Source organism: Lathyrus oleraceus, chromosome 4 (genome assembly GCF_024323335.1).
Source record: "Lathyrus oleraceus cultivar Zhongwan6 chromosome 4, CAAS_Psat_ZW6_1.0, whole genome shotgun sequence".
Taxonomy (NCBI): Eukaryota; Viridiplantae; Streptophyta; class Magnoliopsida; order Fabales; family Fabaceae; genus Lathyrus; species Lathyrus oleraceus.
Genome location: NC_066582.1, coordinates 76,232,719 through 76,257,675, shown reverse-complemented (window position 1 = coordinate 76,257,675; position 24,957 = coordinate 76,232,719).

Here is a 24,957-nt window from a genome sequence, read left to right as displayed (position 1 = left end):
TTTTGCTTGTAAAATCATTTTCTATGTTGAAACATTATAGGTCATTTTGTCTAAACCCTAATTTGAAAATCAACTTCCCAAGGCCATAACTTGATCAATTTTTATGAGATGAAAGATTTACAAGTTTCACAATAAAATTAAAGATGTATACTTCAACTTTTATGTTTTTAGTAATATCTAATTCAACTTTTAGGAGCATGTGATATGAGGATACATTATAGGTCATTTTTGACCTATGCCATTGCACAAGTGATTTTCCTCAACTTCAAAAATGCATAACTCTATCATTATAAATCCAAATTACATAAAATTGGTGACCATTTTAAAGTTATTTGAAAGAGATACAACTTCAATAAAGAAACTTTTCTCATTTGAAGCTCACATTAAAAGTTAAGCAAGATGGAATATTGAGATATATGACTTGACACTTAGAAAAAATTTCAACATGTTGAAATTTCCAAACTTCCACCTCAAAATTCACCATGATCCAAGTTCCAAATGAAAAATTATCCAACATCAAAGTTGTTCCCCTTGATCTAAGCTTTCCAAAGAACCCAAGTTCATGCATTTTGGATAAGGATTTCTGGGGCTGCACATGGTTTTAACAGATCTACATGATTGGAAGAAATCAAATGCCAAAAATCACATTTCACATTGCCTTGACATCCAAGCCTCATTTGAACTTCAAAATGATTGTACAAGGATCAAATTGGATTGCTTCATGGGCCTGTACACGCCCATGCAAGCTTGTGCATGAAATGTCCAAATTTAGCAATTTCTCAAATGTGTAAATATCAGTCACAATTGCTATAAATACATGCCCTTGGAGTTCAATTCAAACACACCTTGTGCGCCAGATTTGTCCTCTAATTGAAACCCTCACCATTCAAAGGAAAACCTGAGAATTTTCAACTTGAAAATTGAGTTTGAATCTCACTGTTTGGAGATTCATAAACTCCAGGATCCAAGGCTTTGTACCATTGCCAAACCTCTCCTGCAAGCTTCTCAAGTGTGATCAGATCAAGGTTGAAGCAAGCAAGATCCATTTCTGCATAACATTGAAGGTAAATTTCAGAAAACTTCTTCTCTTCGATTCTCACTCAATTCTCATCAATTCTCTTGGATCTTTGGTTGTCTGAAGTCTTACCAATATAGGCAAGAAGATTGAATTGCTTTGAGGTCAAATCGAAGCAACTTAGTTGTCACACCACAAAATTCAACTCCTCATATTTTTTTATATATTTGGAGTTAGTTGAAATTGAGGTCAGATTCGTGCTCTACGCCATATTTTCTTTCAGATCATGTCCTCCTTTTTTATTTTGGTGATGGTTGAGGGTGGACCAGTCCGGTGAGGTCCACCGGAGAAGAAGACCGAAGCTCTGGCTTCGGCGGTGTGTTGGAACGCCTCCAGACCACAGGATCCATTTGAAATGTTTTAATCTTAGGCGTTGGTTTTGATTACCACGCGTATGGCGCGCTGACTAGGTTCCACCATGGAACGCGCACACTGATCCACTTGATCTGCCACCTCAATTAATGAGGGAGATCAAGTGGCTCACGCTTTTTTTATTTTTTTATTTTTGTTTTAATTCATTTGATTTTCATTAATTCATATTAATTTTAATATTGATCCAAAAAATATGAGAGTTTCACCAAAAAAATTTAAATAAATTCCTCTTTCATATTCTGAATTAAAATTATTTTTTGGATCATTATTAATATTTTTCATGATTTAATTGATTTTGTGATTATTTTTAATTGTTTAAAAATACTTTTAAGTCTTTAAAAATTATGAAATTTTTTCTCCAAAGTCCTTTGACCTTGTTTGACCTATGACAAATCTCATGGCCATTTCTTTGGTGTTTTGATGAGGTTTTAGGACTTTAACAAACCATATTTAATTTAAATGCATTATTTTAGTATTTTTAAATTGAATAAATGCCAAATAGTTGTGTTGATCTCTTGTGGTGGTTTGTGTAAGTTTGACTTGTGTTGTTGGGCCTCGGTCAAGGTTGATTTGACTTTGCTAGGTTAATATCATTGAATTTAGGGGATTGATGGAATGTACATTCCATCTTCCGAAATGAATGAATGATATTAACTTGGTAAAAGTCCCTCTTTGATCAATTTGAGTTTTTATCCATTCTCCTCCCTCTTCATCTAATTTCCTTTCTTTATGCATCCATTTCATTTGACCTATGATATCTCTAAATCCTAAGGCTAGTTGATTACAAAATCAACATAAGTATGGATGAGATTAGGCCACCTCTTTTGCATATTATTTTTGTGTGTGGTATGTTTCATGAGCATATTCCATTATACTATGTCTCTAACATGCATTAACACCAAAATTCTATTGCCCGACCTCAAATAGTTGTGACTTCTACATAAGTCCAATTACGATTGCTTAACATAGCGCTAAATTTTTGACACAAAAGGCATAAAATTCTAGTTAGTGAGATTGTAAGTCTCCCCTCTTTCATGGTATTGTGTGGAAACTTGGCCTTTTTTCCTTCCTTTGGAAGATGTCTTGACTCAAGGATCCATGCTTGTGATAAATGGGTTGAGTGTTCTCCAAAGAATGACTTAAAACAAAAAGCAAAAGCAAAGCAATGCTAACTTCTAACTCATTAACAACTAACATTAATTTCAAGCCATTTACTTTTAATGAACTTTAATTTTTTAAGCTCTATTCATTTGCCATTATTTATACCATTCTATTTGTTTATATTAATGTCTTTTCACTTTGTCCACTTGGACCATATTGTTGATATATTTTGTTTGTGTATGTTTTGTTTGTTTGTATGGTCTTGGACTATTAATGTACATAATAAGAAACAAAAAACCTTTAAAAACTATTGCCTAAACTGTTGGTTTGATCTTGGACAATTGGACTTAGAATTTAGGCAACACTCCTATGCTAAAGGACTTGGCCAATGCCAACTTTTGTGAAAACCAAGTGCTTGGAATTTAAAACTTCATCAGATACATATTTGAAGACCCCTTTGAGTTTATCTGCAACATAATCATTGTGAAGTTATTATTTTGAACCCGTGGCTTGTGGAATTCATCTGCTACATGGGCAAATTTGAAGAAGATCATGGAGTGGCTAAGGCTTGGATGGGGCTATATTTATTTGATGCCTTGCTCTTCAAGATAATATTGTATGCATTATGTATTGCTTGATTCTAATATCCAAGGGAATTTGGGGTTTCTATAAGACATTCTTGTCTATTGGATTGCTATCAATCGGTCAGATCTTTTCAACTCTTAACTTTTAACTTTGTACTTAAGATTAGTCCCTTCACCTCCTCCCCACTTATTTAATTTCAAAATCTCTCCCTCATTTTTAAAAAATTCTTCTTTGCTTGAACTAGTTTTGTTCTAAACTTTGACCACTTTGCAAACTAGAAACTTTGGCCTTATGCCATTGCTTTTTCAAACTTATTTTTTTTAATCAAACTTGTAAATAGACTTAAGTATACTTAACTTAAACTTTCAAAAAGCCAAAAAGAACTAACTCATTCAAACCATTTTTAGGCCTTTGTGCCTTTCAAACTTAATTTTTGTTAAAAGCAATGCATCCACTTTGAAATTTATACCACGAACTACGAGGTTTTGATCCCTCATTTTTATGTTGGTATGTAGGCACAAGACCGAAGGTCTTGTCAAACACAAAAATATAATTAATGAATTCTTTTCTCATCCCCCCATTCTATTTGTTTGAAAACATCACTTTGTACAAAATACGTATGCACACAAAAAAGGGCTCCCTAGGAGTACCTATGACACTTTGGGTGTTAATACCTTCCCTCTGTGTAACCAACCCCCTTACTTGTAATCTCTGACATTTTATTAGTTTTGATTTGAAAACTTCTTACTTTTGGGTTTTGTTCGTACTTTTCCCTTTTCCCTTGGAAACAATAAAAGCGCGGTGGCGACTCTTTATATTTGATGTCTTGCTTATCCATAGCTTGATGATCATGAATTTACCGCTACAAAAATTAAATGGCGACTCTGTTGGGGAGTAGTCTCTAGTGGGTTTAGCCTACTTTTTTGTGTGTATATAATTGTATATATGTGATGCATGTATATTTGTTTGTGTGATATAATCTGCTTGTTATGCTCAGTGATCTCTAAGTGGTGAGATAAGTTCTAACCCGAACTTGAGTGAAATTAAGATAGGAGGAGGGTATAGTCATGCTCGACTTGTGTGGAGTAGTCCTTAACAAGTTGGCTTGAGATCCATCTGCTCAGTGGAGACTCTTTTGGATTTGGAAATGTCACAAGTGTTTATGGTTAGGCATTACTATCTCTAATTTGGGTCCGAGAAGGTAAGGACCATAGAACATTTAACCCCTCTTGGCCTATTTAGGACGTAGTGCGGAGACTATTCCAGTGTAGACTTGATAACAGTTGTTACGCGATACTACACTCAGACGAGTTTCTCTTGAGAATATTATAGGTCGATGAGTCAGTCATCTTAACCTGTAATATTCGATAGATGGAATTAATACTCTGGGAACTTTTTAGAACATGATCTACAGGTTTTTATCCTTAGTTCACTCTTTTGGGATGGTTCTTACCCAGACTTCATGCTCGTGACTTACAATAAACCCTTGATTCTCGGTTGATCCAATCAAGACTTGACAATATTAATGGAATTTGGGTGTTAATAAGGTGTAAACCATAATCCACCAAAATGGATGATTGATCTTGATAATGACTTGATTCATCCCTTGACCTTTGTTTGTTTGCCTTGTGTGTGATCCCTTATTTGTGATTGTTTCATTCATACATTCATGAGCATCATCACATTCATCACATGAAAATTTCAAGGAACTGAGGTATTATTTGCAAATATTTTCAGACCACGGATTATGGACGAAGGAGCACTAAGAAGTACAGTTTCAGATGTCCCGACTTGAAAGAGTTAAGGAAGCTAGCATCTTTTGTATTAGATCCCTTGGACTTCAAACAACGTCATGGGAAGATTTTATCTATCTTGTCTGCTGATGTGGTTGAAGGACTTTTGAGTGTGTTAGTGCAGTTCTATGATCCTCTCTACCGTTGCTTCACTTTCCCAGATTATCAGCTTGTGCCTACATTGGAGGAGTATGCCCATCTCTTAGGGATACCTGTTTCTAATAGGGTGCCTTTTAGTGGATTGGAAGAGATTCCCAAGTCTCATCTGAAGGTGAGAAAAACAAGAAAGGGGGGGTTTGAATTGTTTGAAAAATAAGCGCTTTTGCAAAATGAAATCACACAATGATTTTATACTGGTTCGCTTATAACACAAAGCTACTCCAGTCCACCCGGCCAAGGTGATTTCGCCTTCAACAAGGACTTAATCCACTAATCTTGAAAGATTACAAACAACCCCTAAGAGAGAAGAAAATCTCTTAGTCCTCTCAAGTCTACAGACTACAAAGAGTCACTTGAGGAAATCAAATAAAAATAGATACAAGATGTGTAATCTAGAGTGCTTCTAAGAAAGCAAATATTACAAACTTAAGAACAAATTTTTCACTTGATAAGCAAAAGCTTAGTGAAAATCTTTGAAGAACAAAGATGTTTGAGCGTGATATAATTTCAGTATAGTTTTGGCTAGTGATTTCTTCGTTGTGTACTGAATGAGATTTCTTCTCTTATTTATAGGAGTTGAAGTAGAGTTGAAGTGGCGTTGAATCTGTTGGATATTGAGATGTAGTTACGCCATTCCATTAATAGCTTCTGCAGTAGACTTTTTCACTTAGAAGTGACTACTTACCACAAGTAGTATCTTTTCTCTTGGAAGTGGAGATTAACGTCTCTTTCTAATTGAGGAAATCCATTTGCAGAACTTTAACTTGGCTTAAACGTTACTTCATCATGATTAACAATTCTGATTAGAGTCTTCGTGTATCTGGAGAAACTTGCTTCTGATGTTATTTCTTGAATGTTCAGATGGCGCTGATACTTGCAGTTTTGTCCAGAGTCAGAGCTTCTTGAATGAGATTCCTCTTTAGATGCTTCTGATACTTGAGATTTTGCATCTGATCTTGTTTTGCATCTGATGACATCATCAGATTTATTTCTTCTTTCTTTAGAACCCTGCACACTTAGAAACTTTTCGTTAGGGTGCCATTTTTGGTTTCATTCTTTGTTATCATCAAAATCATGGAGTCTGTTGTAGAACACTTTTTGTTCTTACAATCTCCCCCTTTTTGATGATGACAAAACAAATAAAATTATCAGATGAAACATGAAAAATATTAGATCAGATAGACTAAAGCTCCCCCTGAGTTAGCGCTAGGGAGTTCAGAAGTTCTTACCAGAGCTTTCCAAGTAATTAGGTTTCTGAAAACTTTCTGCAAATGCTTAACTTTAAAGTTAGAGTTATTTAATCAGAGCTATTATTTAATCAGAGCTATTTATATCAGAACTAATTCTATAATTGTTGCAGAATGCTTAAGGTTTTAGACATAATTTTTCATCAGAGCTATTTAATAATTTCTCCCCCTTTTTGGCATAATCAAAAAGGCATAAAACATAAAAAGAATAATAGAGAGAAAAACACTTCATTAAACAAAAGCACAAAGGCAAGCAGCAGTCAAAACATCAGATTCAACAGAAATATCAGAGCTAAAAAAAAGAAAAGACAGAAGCAAAAACACTAGGCAAACAAAAGAAATCCTAAGTGCCTAAGGGTTTGGAGGAGGAGGAAGTCTCTGTAGTAGCATAGCAAACATATTCTGGAGGTTTTCATTCAGAGCGTCTTGCTTGTCCATCCTTGCCCGGAGCTCACTCTGATCTTGCTTGATCTCTTTCTGATCTTGCTTGATCTCCTTCAGAGTGTTAAGAATCAGAGGGATCGCAGAGGAAGACTCCCCCTGAATCAGAGCTTGCTGAGCTTCAGCTTCAGCAGTAGCTTGGGCTTCTGCATCTGCCTTAGCCTTGGCTTCAGCTTCCTGAATCCTTAGAAGTTCTGCTTCCTTTGCCAGGCGTTCTTCTTCCAACCTCTTAGCTTCTTCTTCAGCTTCCTTAGCCAATCTTTCTTCTTCTAATCTCTTGGCCTCAGCTTCTCTAGCCAGTCTCTCTTCCTCTAATCTTTTGGCCTCAGCTTCTCTAGCCAGTCTTTCTTGGAGTCTTTCCTCAGAGTCTCTGATGTAGCCATTTCTGACTTGTTCAGAGATACTCTTCAGCCTATAAGACTCAGAGGTCATCCAACTAATAACTCTGTTCCAGTGTGTCCTAACAGATTTAGGATCATCACTGACTTCAGAATTTTTAGCCAGAGACTTGATCTTCTGGACTGAGGATTCTGCAACCTGTATAATGGCCTCCTCAAGGGTAGGTATGATAATTTTAGGTTCAGGTTCAGGTGAATGAGGTGGAGAGTTTTGAGGGCTGAGATTTAGAGGTTGAGGTTCAGTTTGATGAGGTTCAGATTCTGCTTGAAGTTCAGAATCTGCGTCTGGTTGAAGACTAGGGGATGAAGCATATAGTGGATTTAGGTCTAAAGGGTCAGAGTCTGGTCCAGGTACAGCGGGAATAAATGGTGGAGTGATATAAGGTTCAGATGGTTGAATCACAGGTGGTTGGGTTTCAGAGGGTGTGGTGGTTGTCTGTTGTGGTGGAAGGGAAGTTTGATTTTCAGAGGAGATGGTGGTTGTTTGTTGTGGAAGAGAAGTTCGGAGGGGAGAGGTTACTTCAGTTTGTGTTTGAGTTTGTGGAGCGAAATTTTTAGCATAAATTTCAGCTATTGTTGGGGAGTTTGGGTCAGAGTGTTCTTGGTCAGAGGACTCTTGTTCAGAGGACTCTTGGTCAGAGGAAGGTGAATGGTAAGGGGGTGATTCATAATCAGAGGATGAGGAAGAGCTGTGGTGATATAGTTGATTAGGGTCAGAGGTTGTTGTAAAAGTACGGGCAATTTTTAGAACAGGTGGAGGTTGAGAGGTTCTGATGATTGAAGGAGGGATTTCAGAGGTAGTGAATATGGGAGGTGTTGGGAGAGGAGTAGAAGAAGCCATTACAAGTACAGAAGTAACAGGAGGAAGAGACTTACCAGAAGAAGAAGAGACTTTCAGAGGAGCTGGAGCTTTGGTTCCAGAGGATTCTCCAAGTCTGGGTTTCTTTGCCTTCCTTGCTTCCTCAGCTATCTTCTTCTCAGAAAGGCCTCTTTTGTATCTGACCAGATCTTCTACAGAGTCCAGACAGTCTTCTAGGCGGAAATCAGAAACATCAAGGCCTTCATCCAGACGATCCTGAAGGTAGATGGCAATGGCATCTCTGGGTTCATTCTTGAAGAACCTTTCAAGGCCATGAGGCATCTTCCTCTGATCCTTCAGAGCTTCCCAGGTCACATTCATAGTGGGCTTGACTCTGATGTCTTTGATGATTCCCATACTCCTCAGATTTTTGGCATTCAGAGGCTTTCCAACGTCAATTGCCAGATCATCCATACATCTGGTCTTCTCCAGAGCATCTACCAGTCCATGCTCAATGAAGATGTCAGAGAGCAATCTTCCCAGAGGAACGTAGGATCTGGGCTTCATATTATTCCTGGTTTCTCTGACTGAATCCCTCAGATATCTGAAGAGAAGAACAGGGAGGTTGATTGGAATACCCTTCTGAATACAGTAGAGGATGCATTTCTGATCAGCATTTATGTAATCTGAAGAGTTGGAGGCTGGACGATGATGGATTGTTCCCAGAATAATCTTCAGCCAAACTCGGAGGTTCTGATGAAGCTCCTTGTTCTTAGAGGGGTTTCCTTCAACATTTGCTTTGAAGATTGTAGGGTTAATGACTTCTGTGATGCGCTTGGACCTTGGAGGAATGTTGTAAATCCTTTTACCTCCAGTTTTCTCCATATTCAGCAAAGAAGCAATAGACGCTTCTGTGATGACAATCTTCACACCCAGAACAAAAGAAACAATGAACTGGTCATCAGCATCTGCACATCTCCAGAACTCCTTCACCAGAAGAGGATAGATTGGACCATACAATCTGTTGAAGTAGTTTTCCCAACCTTGCTTGCGAAGATCTTCAGTTAAATCAACGCCATTTCTTCTCAAATTCTCAAAATCTACCAGCGATTCACATAGAACATCCAAACCTTCAAAGGGAGTTGAAAGGTTTATGTGTTGTTCGCGTTCCAAAATGTGAGGTTCTTTGTAAACTGGGGTCGTGGTGACATCTACAACCATGGGTGTTTGAGTGTTTGAGGTTTGGGGGTTAGAAGCAGCTTCCATTTGTTGGGAGAAGTTAAAAACTGCTTGCTCTTGAGGATTCATGACGAAGATTGATGAAGAAGATGAAGAACTGAGAAGGTTGCAGAGAAAACTTCGAGAGAGGGTTTAGGGTTTAAGAGTGAGTGAGAGTGATAAGTGTGAAAAGTGAGAGAAAGTGTTTATATACTAAGGGTAAAAACACATGCAAAACGACACACATACCAGCGTTAGCACAAAAACCAAAATAGCACGTTTGGGGGAAAAATGATTACAGCTCATTAATGAATGTCTAATCCCAACAGTAAGCACACTGCTCAAGGAGATTTCAAGCGTTCTGACCTTTGATTTCTTTTGACAGCTGTCTAGAAGTTCTAGGGTTAGACGCATGTTCCCCACGTGTTGATGTTTCTGATCTTCAGGAATACCAAAGGATTTCTGAAGATTTCTAACTCAGATATCTTCTTAACTTGGTAGAAGTATCAGAGTCAGAGGCAGAAGTATATTTGTTTTTATCAGAGTCTCATTTTACATGTTCAGAGCCAAATTTTACTCAGGACAATTTTTAATGTTCAGATTTTCTAAGATGAAACGAAATCTATCTTCAGCTAGAGGCTTAGTAAAGATATCTGCCCATTGATGTTCTGTATCAATGAACTTCAGCGTTACTATCCCTTTCTGAACATAGTCTCTAATAAAATGATGTTTTATTTCTATGTGTTTGGCTCTGGAATGCAAAATGGGATTCTTACTCAAACAAATAGCAGCAGTATTATCACAAAAGATAGGAATGTTACTCTCAAAGATTTGTAGATCTTCTAGCTGATGTTTCATCCAGAGCATCTGGGTTGTGCATAGTGACGCTGAGATATATTCTGCTTCTGCAGTTGATAGAGCAATTGTTGACTGTCTTTTGCTAGCCCAGGAGATTAAGTTGTTTCCCAGAAGCTGGCAATTTCCAGATGTGCTTTTACGTTCTATTCTATCTCCTGCATAATCTGCATCACAATAACCAGAAAGCCTATACTCTGATGTTTTCTCATACATCAGGCCCAGGTTAGGAGTTCCTTTCAGATACTTAAGAATTCTCTTAACAGCTGTTAAATGAGATTCTCTAGGATCTGATTGGAATCTGGCACAAAGACAGACGCTAAAGAGAATATCAGGACGAGTAGCAGTCAGATAGAGAAGAGAGCCTATCATACCTCGATAGAGCTTCTGACAAACCTTGTTGCTTACCTCTTCCTTCTCCAGAATGCAAGTTGGATGCATGGGAGTCTTTGCAGAGTTGCATTCAGTCATGTCAAACTTCTTCAGAACGTCTTTAATGTACTTGCTTTGATGAATGTACGTGACTTCTGGAGTTTGATTGATTTGAATTCCCAGAAAGAACTTCAGTTCTTGCATTAGACTCATTTCAAATTCTGCCTGCATTAACTTAGAAAATTCTTGGCAAACAGAGATATTAGCAGGACCAAAAATAATGTCATCAACATAAATTTGGCATATCATGAGATCATTTTCATGATTTTTACAGAAGAGTGTAGAATCAACCTTCCCTCTGATAAAATTTTGTTCCAGAAGAAAATTACTCAGACGTTCATACCAAGCTCTGGGAGCTTGTTTAAGTCCATATAAGGATTTCTTAAGTTTGAAAACATGTTCTGGAAAATTTGAGTTTTCAAAACCAGGAGGTTGATTTACATACACTTCTTCTGAAATATAACCATTTAGAAATGCACTCTTGACATCCATTTGGTATAATTTGATAGAATGATTAATAGCAAAAGATACAAGAAGACGAATAGACTCTAACCTTGCGACTGGAGCAAAAGTTTCATTATAATCAATACCTTCTTGTTGACTATAACCTTGAGCTACCAGTCGTGCTTTGTTTCTGACAACTTCTCCTTTCTCGTTCAGTTTGTTTCTGAAAACCCATCTGGTTCCAATGACATGAGTGCCTCTGGGTTTAGGAACAAGATCCCAGACATCATTCTTGGAGAATTGATCTAACTCTTCTTGCATAGCTGCCACCCAATCATTATCTTGAAGAGCTTCATCACAGGACGTAGGCTCAATCAGAGACACTAGTCCCAGAGGAATATCTTCAGAAGTTCTGAAGGTAGATCTGGTTCTAACAGGTTCATCTTTGTTTCCCAAAATCAAATCTTCAGATACGTTGCTACGACTCTTGACTTTCCTTGGAATTTCTGGAGATTTAATTTCTTCAGAGTCTGGAGTGACAGTTGCTTCTGGAGTTTTCTCAGATTCTACCAGAGTGATCTCTAAATCTGCAAACTTTTCAACTAGCTTTGACTTTTCAGGGTCAAGCTTATCATCAAATCTAACATGAATTGATTCCTCCACAATTTTGGTTTCTGTGTTGTATACTCTGTAGCCTTTAGAGCGTTCTGAGTATCCTAACATAATACCTTTCTGTGCTTTGGAATCAAACTTGTTCAGATGTTCTTTAGTATTTAATATAAAGCAAATGCATCCAAAAGGATGAAAATATGAAATGTTGGGTTTTCTTCCCTTACACAGTTCATAGGGAGTCTTATCCAGAATAGGTCTAATAGAGATTCTATTCTGAATGTAACACGCTGTATTTACAGCTTCTGCCCAAAAGTGCTTTGCTACATTTGTTTCATTGATCATGGTTCTGGCCATTTCTTGGAGTGTCCTATTCTTCCTCTCTACAACTCCATTTTGTTGTGGAGTTCTAGGGCAGGAGAAATCATGGGATATTCCATTAGAATCAAATAATTCTTCAAAATCTTTATTTTCAAATTCTCCACCATGATCACTTCTGACTCTAACAATTTTAGAGTCAAATTCTTTTTGCACTTTAGAACAGAAACTGGTGAATACAGAGTGAGACTCACTCTTGTGCCTTAGGAATTTTACCCATGTCCAGCGGCTGTAATCATCAACGATTACTAGTCCATACTTCTTTCCATTGACTGATGCTGTTTTCACAGGACCAAATAAGTCAATGTGAAGAAGCTCCAGAGGCTTGGAGGTAGAAACAACATTTTTCTTTTTAAAAGATGTTTTTGAAAACTTTCCTTTCTGACAAGCTTCACACAGAGCATCTGAAGAAAACTTCAGTTTAGGTAGGCCTCTGACTAACTCAAGTTTAGTTAGCTGAGAAAGTTTCCTCATGCTAATGTGGCCTAAGCGTCTATGCCATACCCATTGCTCTTCGTGAACTGACATTAAACATTTAACATTTTGATCTTTTAAATCAGAAAGATTTATTTTATAAATGTTGTTTTTCCTCTTGCCTGTGAAAAGGACAGAGCCATCGTTCTGATTAATGGCTTTACACGTTTTTTGATTAAAGATTACATCATAACCGTTATCACTTAATTGACTTATGGATAACAAGTTATGCATTAATCCTTCTACATAAAGAACATCAGATATAGAGGGAAGAGTACCATTACCGATAGTTCCGGAGCCTCTGATCCTTCCTTTCTGATCTCCTCCGAAGCCTACAAAGCCAGCGTCTTTAAGTTCCAGGCTTTGGAACATAGACTTTCTTCCCGTCATATGTCGCGAGCATCCAGAGTCCAGGTACCATGACTGGTGTCTGAACTTTGCTGCATAGGATATCTGCAACATAGATAATCTTATCTTTCGGTACCCAGAATCTCTTGGGTCCTTTCAGATTAGTTTTCCCAGAGTTTCTTACAACTTTGGGTCTTCTAGCATTTTTAAATTTGTGTTCTTGTGTGTGTGTATAGTGGTATGAAAAAGGTGATTTAATTTGGTTACTGGTAGAAGTTTTATCAGAATCAGAATCATACCCAATTCCCCTTTTATTATTCTGACCTACTCCATAAATCATGGATGCCATAATACTCCTATTTATCCCATTCTTCAGAAATTGTTGAAAGGCTTCTTCATATTTATAAATAATTTCATTTGAAGTTTGTGGTGCTTGAGACAACACTTCTTCTAATTTTAAGCTTTTTGTTTTAGCTCCATCTCTTTCTAACGTTAAAGATTTGATTGTATCTTCATGTGCTAGAATTGTTGTCTCAAGTTCACTACATTCTTCAGATTTTGCTTTAAGAAGGCCTTTAATGCTTTTAACTTTTTGTTTTAATTTCTGAAGAGAGGTAAGAGTTTCTGATAAACATGATTCTAAGTCAGATCTAGAAAGTTCAGAAAATACCTCTTCAGATTCTTCATCTGAGCTGCTGGATGTGGTAGCCATAAATGCTACGTTGGCTTGTTCATCAGAGTCAGATTCTGATGATCCTGATTCACTATCGTCCCAGGTCGCCATTAATCCCTTCTTTGTTCTGAAGGCATTTTTCTTGAAGCTTTCTTTCTTAGAGTTATCTTTCTTCAGCTTGGGGCATTCATTTCTATAATGACCTGTTTCTTTACATTCAAAACAGGTAATATCTTTATTAGGTTTACCTTTTGAAGTTGACTCTGATCTATCCCCTCTGGGTCTTGATCTTCTGAAGTTGTTGTTGTTCCTTCTTTTCCAGAGTTGCTTAACTCTTCTGGTTAGTAAGGACAGTTCTTCTTCATCATCAGAGTCTTCAGGTTCAGAGTCGTCAGTATCTGCAGTTTCTGCCTGGAGAGCTTTGGTTCTGTCTGACTTCCGTCTTTCAGGTCTGGACTTCAGCGCCACTGACTTGTTCCTTTTCTGAGGCTCATCCTCCTCTAGTTCTATCTCATGGCTTCTGAGAGAACTAACAAGTTCTTCAAGGCTGATACTGTTCAGATCCTTTGATAACTTCAGAGCAGTAACCATAGGTCTCCATTTCTTTGGCAGACTTCTGACAATCTTCTTAACATGATCTGCAGTCGTGTATCCTTTGTCTAGCACTTTAAGACCTGCAATAAGAGTTTGGAATCTGGAAAACATAGCTTCTATAGCTTCGTCATCTTCCATCTTGAAGGCTTCATATTTCTGGATCAACGCCAGAGCCTTCGTCTCCTTGACTTGGGAGTTTCCTTCATGGGTCATCTTCAGAGAGTCAAGTATATCTTTAGCCGTCTCTCTGTTGGTGATCTTTTCGTATTCGTTGTATGATATAGCATTTAGAAGTATTGTTCTGGCCTTGTGATGATTTTTGAACTCACGTTTCTGATCTTCTGACATTTTGCTTCTGGGAACTTCAGCTCCATTTAAGGTTGGAGGTTTGTATCCATCTGTGACAATGTCCCAGAGGTCAGCATCATAACCCAGAAAGAAACTTTCGATTCTATCTTTCCAGTAATCAAACTTTTCTCCATCAAAAACAGGAGGCTTGGCATTGTAAGAATCTTTCTCATTTGAGTGGGCCATTTGTTTTTCTCGCACTGGATCTCTCTACACGGTTAAGTGTTTGATTTGAAAATCAATAACAGAGCCGGAGCTCTGATACCAATTGAAGGTGAGAAAAACAAGAAAGGGGGGGTTTGAATTGTTTGAAAAATAAGCGCTTTTGCAAAATGAAATCACACAATGATTTTATACTGGTTCGCTTATAACACAAAGCTACTCCAGTCCACCCGGCCAAGGTGATTTCGCCTTCAACAAGGACTTAATCCACTAATCTTGAAAGATTACAAACAACCCCTAAGAGAGAAGAAAATCTCTTAGTCCTCTCAAGTCTACAGACTACAAAGAGTCACTTGAGGAAATCAAATAAAAATAGATACAAGATGTGTAATCTAGAGTGCTTCTAAGAAAGCAAATATTACAAACTTAAGAACAAATTTTTCACTTGATAAGCAAAAGCTTAGTGAAAATCTTTGAAGAACAAAGATGTTTGAGCGTGATATAATTTCAGTATAGTTTTGGCTAGTGATTTCTTCGTTGTGTACTGAATGAGATTTCTTCTCTTATTTATAGGAGTTGAAGTAGAGTTGAAGTGGCGTTGAATCTGTTGGATATTGAGATGTAGTTACGCCATTCCATTAATAGCTTCTGCAGTAGACTTTTTCACTTAGAAGTGACTACTTACCACAAGTAGTATCTTTTCTCTTGGAAGTGGAGATTAACGTCTCTTTCTAATTGAGGAAATCCATTTGCAGAACTTTAACTTGGCTTAAACGTTACTTCATCATGATTAACAATTCTGATTAGAGTCTTCGTGTATCTGGAGAAACTTGCTTCTGATGTTATTTCTTGAATGTTCAGATGGCGCTGATACTTGCAGTTTTGTCCAGAGTCAGAGCTTCTTGAATGAGATTCCTCTTTAGATGCTTCTGATACTTGAGATTTTGCATCTGATCTTGTTTTGCATCTGATGACATCATCAGATTTATTTCTTCTTTCTTTAGAACCCTGCACACTTAGAAACTTTTCGTTAGGGTGCCATTTTTGGTTTCATTCTTTGTTATCATCAAAATCATGGAGTCTGTTGTAGAACACTTTTTGTTCTTACATCATCTTATTGTTGAAGCTCTTCACTTGAAGAAGTATGAGATAGAGGCTCATTGGGTGAAGAAATGAGGTTTATTTGGGTTGCCATATGATTTCCTCATCAAGGAAGCTACTGCCTTTGCTCAAGCCGGTAGTGTGGATGCTTTTGAAGCTATCTTTGTGTTGCTCATATATGGGTTGGCTTTGTTCCCTAACATTGATGGTTTTATTGATGTTAACGCTATTAGAATCTTCTTGATTGGAAATCCTATGCCTACTTTGTTGGGTGATATGTATTTCTCTTTGCATCTAAGGAATTATAAGGATGGAGAAACTATTGTCTGTTGCATTCCTCTTCTGTACAAGTGGTTTATTTTGCACTTGCCTTAGACACATGCTTTTATGGAGAACAAACAATGTCTATGGTGGTCTCAGAGACTTATGTCTCTCACTAATGACGATATAGTTTGGTATGACCCTTCTTTGAGCAGTTTGGAGGTTATTGATTGTTGTGGTGAATTCTCTAATGTGCCTCTCATTGATACACAAGGAGGAATTAACTATAACCCTGCTTTGGCTCGTTGTCAACTTGGGTTCCCCTTGAGAGGCAAACCTAATAACACTCAGTTAGAAGGTTTTTTCTATCAAGAGGGTAAATATCCCCAACATTTGAAGCAGAATATTATGCATGCTTGGCATAATGTACATAGGAAAGGAAAATCCGAGCTTGGTCCGTGCAACTGTGTAGCTTTGGAAGCCTACACTCTTTAGGTGAAGAAGAGAGCTTTGGAGTTGAAGATGCCTTATCCTTGTGAGAGACCTATATCTATGGTTGTGGTTGAGCCATTAACTCTCCCTAACCAAGATGTAGATGAGTTTGAAGATTCACTCGCCAAGATGAAGCAAGAGAAAGATATGTGGGAAGAGCGCTTCCGTGTTTTGAGCAAGAAGAATGAAGAGTTGCAGTTGGAGTCTAAGGACAAAGATGCACTTATTGAGCTACTTGAAGACCGAGTGACAAAGAGACAGAGAGAGCCGAAGGTTTCATCTCCTAGTATGCCTCAGCCTTCCGTCGCTTGGAAGAATATTATTGATCAGATTGTCCTCGAGAAGACTCAAATGAAGGCTTCTTTCGAGACCGAGATTCGACGCATTCGAAGGAAGTACGCGCCTTCAGCCAAATCTTCTGACGTTGTTAGGGATCCTTAGGATGACTAGTCTCCTTTTCTCTTGTATTTTTCATTTGGTTTCTGAAGTTGTACTCAGTGTAATCCTTCCAATTATATAAATGAAAAGATGTTTTTTATGGTCATATCAAATTGTTGAAATTATTGTTAAGTATATATATATTTGTAAATGATATAGTAAGCTCCTTGAAAATAAAAATAATCAAACAAGCATTGCATTTCATGCATCATTTGCATAAGCAGGTTTCTCTTTCGCCAGATGTCTCATTGGTGTTTCTTATGTGCTTCAGCCAAGCTGACTAATCGATACAACACTCGTGCCAATCATCTGAGAATCATGGAACATCTTGAGCAAGAGAACAGAAAGTTGAAGGACGAGATTGCTCGACTGACTACCATGATGGAGTCAACGTTGGCTGCTCAGAGTCAATCTTCTCCAACGCCCGTAACTTCTCCTCCTCAGAGGAATGTTATTTCAGAGGTGGCTACCTCTACCATGCCTGCTGCTACCGCCCACTTTACGCCTGCTATGCCTGTCGGATTCCTGTGGGGAATGCCGTCGAACTTCATGCCTGAAGGATTTGCGCCTACTTTTGCTTCTATGTTGGCATCTAACCAGGTCATGTCTGTGCCACCTCCCATTGTGCACACCTTACCTCGTGTAGAGGACACCATTTATCACTTCGAGTCGTCTGAGGGCCCAGACGTATATGAGAAAATGGACGAGATGAAGGATCAGTTTCTTGAGCTGCGCAAGGAATTGAAGACGTTGAGAGGTAAGGATTTGTTTGGGAAAAGTGTTGTTGAGTTATGTCTGGTGCCGAATGTGAAGATGCTGGTGAAATTCAAAGTGCCTGACTTTGAAAAATACAGAGGGAACACATGTCCGCTCAGTCATCTAGTGATGTATGCCTGTAATATGTCTACCCAAACTGACAATGATCAACTGTTGATACACTACTTCTAATACAGTTTGACCGGTGTTACGCTCTATTGGTATATGGGGTTGGATACTGCAAGCATTCGCACTTTAAACGACTTGGGAGAGGCTTTTGTCAAGCAGTATAAGTATAATGTGGATATGGCGCCTGATAGATACCAATTGAGGTCTATGTCTCAGAAGGATAAGGAGACATTCAAAGAGTATGCTCAGAGATGGAGAGAATTGGCTGCTCAGATCACTCCTCCTTTAGAGGAGAAAGAGATGACAAAGATCTTTTTGAAGACCCTGAGTTCATTTTATTATGAACGCATGATTGCCAGTGCCCTAGTGATTTTACCGAAATGGTAAACATGGGGATGAGGCTTGAGGAAGGTGTCCATGAAGGACGTTTGTCAAAGGAGGAAGCATCATCAAGTAAGAGATATGGCAGCAGTTTTGGGAAGAAGAAAGATAGCGAAGATAATGCAATTTCTAGTGGGAGGCAGAGGAGGCCTCAGATCAGAAGGAATCAACCATCCCGTCAAAACCATCATCAAGTATCTTTAGTCATTCCTGTATTCTCGAATAATCAATCAACACCAATTCAACAACAACAACATCCACAACAACAACCGCAACAACGCATAAACACTTACAACAACAACAACAATGCCAACAATCACCATCAACAGAACTTTGAGAGAAAGAAGGTCTCTTTTGACCCGATTCCTATGATGTACATTGAATTATACCCATCTTTGGTTCTCAAGAACCTACTCCAACCGAGAAACCCGCCACAAATTCTAGAACCACTTCCATGGTGGTACAAGCCTGAACTCCGTTGTGCTTTTCACCAAGGAGCACCCGGACATGACATAGAGAATTGATATCCGCTCAAGTATGAGGTTCAGAAGTTGATAAAGAGTGGAATGGTGTCCTTTGAGGACCGTGCGCCAAACGTGAAAGCAAATCCACTGCCCGCTCATGGGAATTCTTCTGTTAATATGGTGGACGGTTGTCTTGGGAAGTTTAAAGTGTTTGATGTTTGTTTCATTCGGAGGTCCTTGGTGACGATGCACAAGGACATTTGTATGGTGAGTGATTGTGAGCATGACCATGATGGTTGTGCTATCTATAGTGTCAACCCGAGGGGTTGTATGATTGTGAAAAGGGACATCCAGCGGTTGATGGATAAAGGCATGATCCAGATTGTTCAATCCCGTCATGTAGATGATGATGTGAATGTCATAGTTCCCGTTTACAAGAATCCCGAGAGAGTGGTGATTCAATACGATAGCAGTAACAGTAACAATGTCAGCAACAGATCAGTATCGTTGTTGGTCATACGGTTAGCGGGTCCAGTCCCGTATTCATCCGATAAAGTTGTTCCGTATCAGTACAATGCAACAATGTTGAAGGATGGTCAAGAGGTCTCGTTGCCTATGACCAGCTTTATAGTGAGCATTGCTGATGTTACCAAGGTGACCCTTAGTGGTCGTGTGTTTGGGCCGGTATTCCCAAAAGACAAAGAAGATTCAGCTGTCAGTAAGGAAGTGGAAGTGCCTGCTGTAGATCTAGTTAGTGATTCAAAGTATAAGTCTGGTGAATCCAACAATTTGAAGGCAAATGGTGATGATGAGGTACTTCGTCTGATTAAGAAGAGTGAGTTTAATGTGGTAGAGCAGTTGCTTCAAACCCCGTCGAAGATTTCAGTATTGTCTCTGCTTATGAATTCAGAAGCATACAGAGAAGCACTGCAAAGAGTTCTAAAGCAAGCATTTGTGGAACATGATGTTATGGTGGATCAGTTTGTGAAGGAGAATAGTGATCCAAAAAATTATTTGTGCAAACATGATTGAAGAGATGAGAAAAGAATATACAAGTTTATTTACATTTTGTGTTTGGATGGATAAACCCATTGCCTACGTACCCTCTTATAAAAAGATTAGGATCAAAACCTCGTAGTTCGGGTAAAAAATCTCAAAACAAATGAGTGGATTGATTGGTCCAAAAGCCTTAAGGTCTTTTGTTATCAAAGGGATAAAACTCAACCTAAAACCACAAATCCACCATGTGAGGATAACTTCAACATGCTAGTGAGGGGTTAACCCTATAATAAGCATGGAAGACTCATTGTCCATCACTAAGGATAAAGGTGAGTATTACATCTACCACAAAGATAACTCAAACCTAATAGCTAAAGGTTATGAAAAAATTTTGATTAAGAAGTGGACATTGGAACCACAAAAGAAATTTGAATGGGTTATATTTACCAATTAGAAGTATATACAAAAATGGTCAAAGTTGACTTAAAGATTCAATTCAAAATGAGTGTTATGAAAAGGAAGCTTGAAAATCAAAAGCATAAGGCTTAGGTTTCTAATGTTGAAAACAAAGTCAAATGTTTGCACAAAAAGTTTTTGGTTTGGGTTAGGGTGGAGAAATGAAGATGAAGGGTAAAGTCCTAACAAAAAGGTGAGGGATATGGAATGAAACCACACTAGGAGTTCCTCTCTTGAGATCATATAGATGATCCAAGTAGCTCCCATCCTTTGGAATAAGCAAGCACAAAGCATAAGCAATCACACAAGTCTCATAAGAGATCCTCAATGTATCTTGTATCTTCCACATGGAATGAACATGGTAATGATCTTTCAAATAAGCTCAAAAAGGAAACTCAAAGTTCAAGAGCCCACACATCAAAAGTTCACAAGTAAACAAACATCACACACTATATACATACAAGAGGCTTCAAACAATGGGTGGGCTTTAGTCAATAGGGGTCATGTTAACCTCAACAAACAAGCCAAACTATACAAGGGTAATTTGTAGCTCTTAACCACTAACATTGAGAGTTAGGGTGAAGCTGATCAAAGTGTAAATGAGGATGAGACCTCATGGTCTTAACCCTGGCCGGGGTGAGCTCATGACAAAGAAAGCGTGGGGATCCAGAAAGTGGGATCCTATTCCACTTGACAGACACAGGACAAAGATCTTGGGTACATGTTCAGAAGTATCAGCACGTAGTGCGAGCATAAAGAACGACTCACTGAATAACGGGGGATTGGCTACTAATCCCTTTTACCCGTCAATTGCCTTTACTCTTGGAGGTCTTATCAAGTAACACATGCCTCATCTTGGAGGTCTTTGGCACAATTGTAAACAAACACGAACAGAGCCTCTGAAGGAGGACTTGCCAGCAAAATGCTTGCCAAAAAGGTGACAGGACTTCCAGACTACATGGAGTAAGAAGATAACTACCTAAGTGGTGTATCAACCACAATCCAAAGCTCAATCAAGAGCTAAAAGCAAGCAACTAAGGTACCTGTACAAAGACTAAACAGTTAATATTCAGTCAGAAAACCAACAGACAAACAGTGAAACCATTCACAGTTACATAACTCAATGAACAATGCTCAAGCACTCAAATGAACTCATGAGCTCAAGCACATCAATTAGAACCTACAAAACAAACATATGTTAGAACTCAAATCATTTGCATATCACAAAGTGAGAACAAATCAACCATCAATGCTAAATGTCCAAACCTGAAACACAAAGCACAGTTAGTTTATGCACAAAACACTAGTACAAAGACTAAGTTCAAAACCAAACCAAATGATCAAAAAAGAAATGCATGCAATGACTTTGAAATTTTTTATGCAAGCTCCTTATGTCATGAACAATCATTATGCAAAAGATCAAATCCAGAAAGGTTCAAATGGTAGATGAACAAAAATGCAACAATCCAATGTCAAAAATGTGACACAAATTGTCACATTTATCTCCATGTGTCAAAAGTAATGATAGCATATGAGAAAAATTCCAAACCAGTGATCAAAAATTCGCATCATGTGTAAATGTCAAGCATGCAAAAAATTGGATCAAATGGTTCAACATATAGCATTTCACAAGGCATTGAACACAACATATCAATTTAGCACAACATGGGTTCAAAAATTCACAAATCAAAAACCAGACATTAACAATTCATGAAATTAATACTGTAAAAAACTAGACATCAAAACAAAACTATGAAAAAAAATTGGAGTTCATTTGGATCATTTTTCTATTTTTAATGATTTTTCTAAAATGAACAAAAATAAATGGAATAAGACAAGAATATGGAGGGAAAAGCATTATTTGAATTAAATTCAGAAATAACATCAACCACACGATGAGACGCGAAAATCACATCCACGGTCCACATTCAAAAGACCAAAACGCATCACTTCATTAATGCGTTGGCATGCACACATCAGCAGTCAAAGTGCACGCATGGCCTGGTCAAAGCATCCATGGCCAATCAAACACACACGCAAGCAACACATGGCGTACACATGGAATCCACACAAGCAAAACCCTAGGAATTGCAGAGACGCCGGAGCTAAGCTCCAGTCGTCTTCTCCGGCCAACTGCACGGCGGCTCAGGCACAAAAATTTCCAGAAATCATTGAGGCATACATCATTCGAATCCTCTTGCAATGTACATTCCAAATATCATATCCATTGATCCTAATTCCTACCAGGTTTTCCAGATCGAAGCAAAACATTTTCATGATCAAAACTTTCAGTTCATCATATATGCTCAATTCTCAACCAAATCAAAATCTAAACACATGTACAAGCTCTACTAAACGAGATCTACACATCTATATCAAGAAAACAGCAAAAGGAGAGGATCGAACTTGAATCACCTGGAAATGAAGGTTGCTGAAATCGTGTCCTCAAGCGCTCTACAACTCCAGATCTACTCTGCTACACTTGCCTTGAAGCTTTGTACAAAAATGAATGGTTGAAAACACTTGAATCTACTTCAATTTGCAAATTCCATCAACATGAGATTTTACATGAACTGCTCGAATTCTGGCTCAATTGATCCAAACAGATGATGATTCTTGATCAGTGAATGATGATGATCAAGAATATGCAATAATTTTTGGTGTTTGTGTGGAGAAAATCAAAATTCGAAGTGAGAGAAAATGGAGGGAGTTTTGAATTTTCAGATCTGAAATGCTTCTCTTATCCAATTATGATTAGGGTTTGAGCTTTTATATGCCTTGCTAATGATGCTGCTAATCACACTTTCCATTTGTTAATCAAGATTAAGGAGTTTTGGAGTGATTTGCAAAAATGCAAAATGAGCTAGCATGGCCATATTCCACGTGTACAGCTCCATGTAAGGCTTCTAATCCACACAAAATCATCCAATGGTCATGATGGAAGTGTTATTTTGCTTGTAGCATAAGCCAAAATTGAATTGTGAATATTTTCTTCAAAATGCACATGTATGAAATAGTGAACTATTGGCCATGATTCCTTTGCACAAATGAGCCAAATGAGGTCAATTTGAGATGTCTTGCACATAAGGAGCATTTTGCAAAAAGAATGAACCAAATTGGAGCATTGTATCAAAAGTTAGGCCATTTTGAATTTCCATGCACACCTTGTGATCAAATGACCATAACTTCTCAACCATTCATCATATGGACATGAACTAGGACTTTTTGGAAAGGGGAGACAAAGATCTACAACTTTCATGTTCACCAAAAATCCATTTGAAACTTCTTTTACATTGACAAGTCAAGTTGAATGTGGACCAAAAACTTGCCAAATTTGGAAACTTTGAATTACAGGTCATTTTCCATTTTTAGTAACTTTTGCCATGACCTTTGAATCTTCAAGATGGATGTTTAAAATTATGAATAGGCCTCATTTGAACATGATTGAGGTGTCTCAACTCATTTCCCCGCCTCATAGCCCTCAGTTGACTGCACAGTTGACTTTTTGGTCCTCAGATGACCTTGAAATGTCTGGATTAACTTGAGCCTTTACCACTTGATGAAATGGCTTCAAAATGAAACCCTAACTCATGTAAGCTCCTTGTAATAATCATGTGGTCCTCATCTCAATAAAATACCTCATCTCTTGCACAAAGGGTCTTCTTGAAGCTCTTGACCTGGTGATTGCTTGAGCTACAAACAAAAGATGTTAAATGACATATTTTTGTGCTTTTGGTTAGTGGATAAAATGAGAAAAGCAATGATATACAATTCAAGCATGCCTGGTGATCTCAAACCACTCACAAGAGATCCCTACCCAAAGGGAAAGGGAGCCAAGATGCTCAAAGATCCTTGAGGCTATGCAATGTAATGCTATGATGCCATGAGGGATCTTAGGGACAAAATTGGGGTCTTACAGATGCCCCTATTTAAGGTCATTCTAGCCGGAGAAGTGAAGGTTAAAATCTTTGTCTTGACGAGGTAGAATGGGCTTAAATAATAACAAAGAGACAAATTTTGGTCCCTAAGAGACCTCATAATGCAAATGTATGTATGCAAAACAAACAAACTCTGTGGGGATATGTGTCCACAAAGAAGAAAAGACAAAAGAAATTGACAATCCATAGGAGTAACACACTCACTAGGGATAGAGACTCTAACGGGGACTCTCATGGGGATAGAAAAGGAAATAAATACGTGAGCAGGTCACGACTCAAAGCTGGGGAAAAGAGTTTCCAAAGGGAATAAATCCATTGGAAGGACTTGAGGTGACTCAAAGATGCATGTATTAGGGAATACGCCAACACAGCAAAACTATCCGCAATGGATACTTCGGATAAAAATCCGGACTCAGGCTAGGGAAAGATTTGAATAAAACCTCCCTGCTGGGGAAAATGCATGTATTGGGGAATACGCCAACACAGCAAAACTATCCACAATGGATACTTCAGATAAAAATCCGGACAAAAACAATCCACTAAGGGACTTCGCTGGGGATGTCTTAAAAAAAAGACCCTCCTGGGGAAGCAACGGGATGAGGTGTTACCGGTTACTGGGTAACAAGCTCAATGAGACATGTGATCTGATCACCGGTATAAGGGTGAGAGAACAACAAGCTCGGGAAGAATGAATATCTAAGACCGGTATAAGGGTGAGAGATATCAATCAACCAAATCATCTGAGGAAGACCTAAAAAGGTATATCTCAACTCAGGAAAATCTGACTCCACAGGGGACTAAGGTCATAATAGGGAGCAGAAGGAAGGAACACCAGGGATACCGGTTACTCGACATATAATAGGCGACCAACCAAAGCGTGAATTGGGGAATATTCCCAAAACACTCATCATCCAAAAAGAGGGCAAAACGCAAACTCGATTATAGGATGGACATTCGACTCCGCAAAGGGAATACGAATCTTACTCGAATGGGGAAGAACAAAAGACTTCGACCAAAGAGTGCATGAGATATATTAT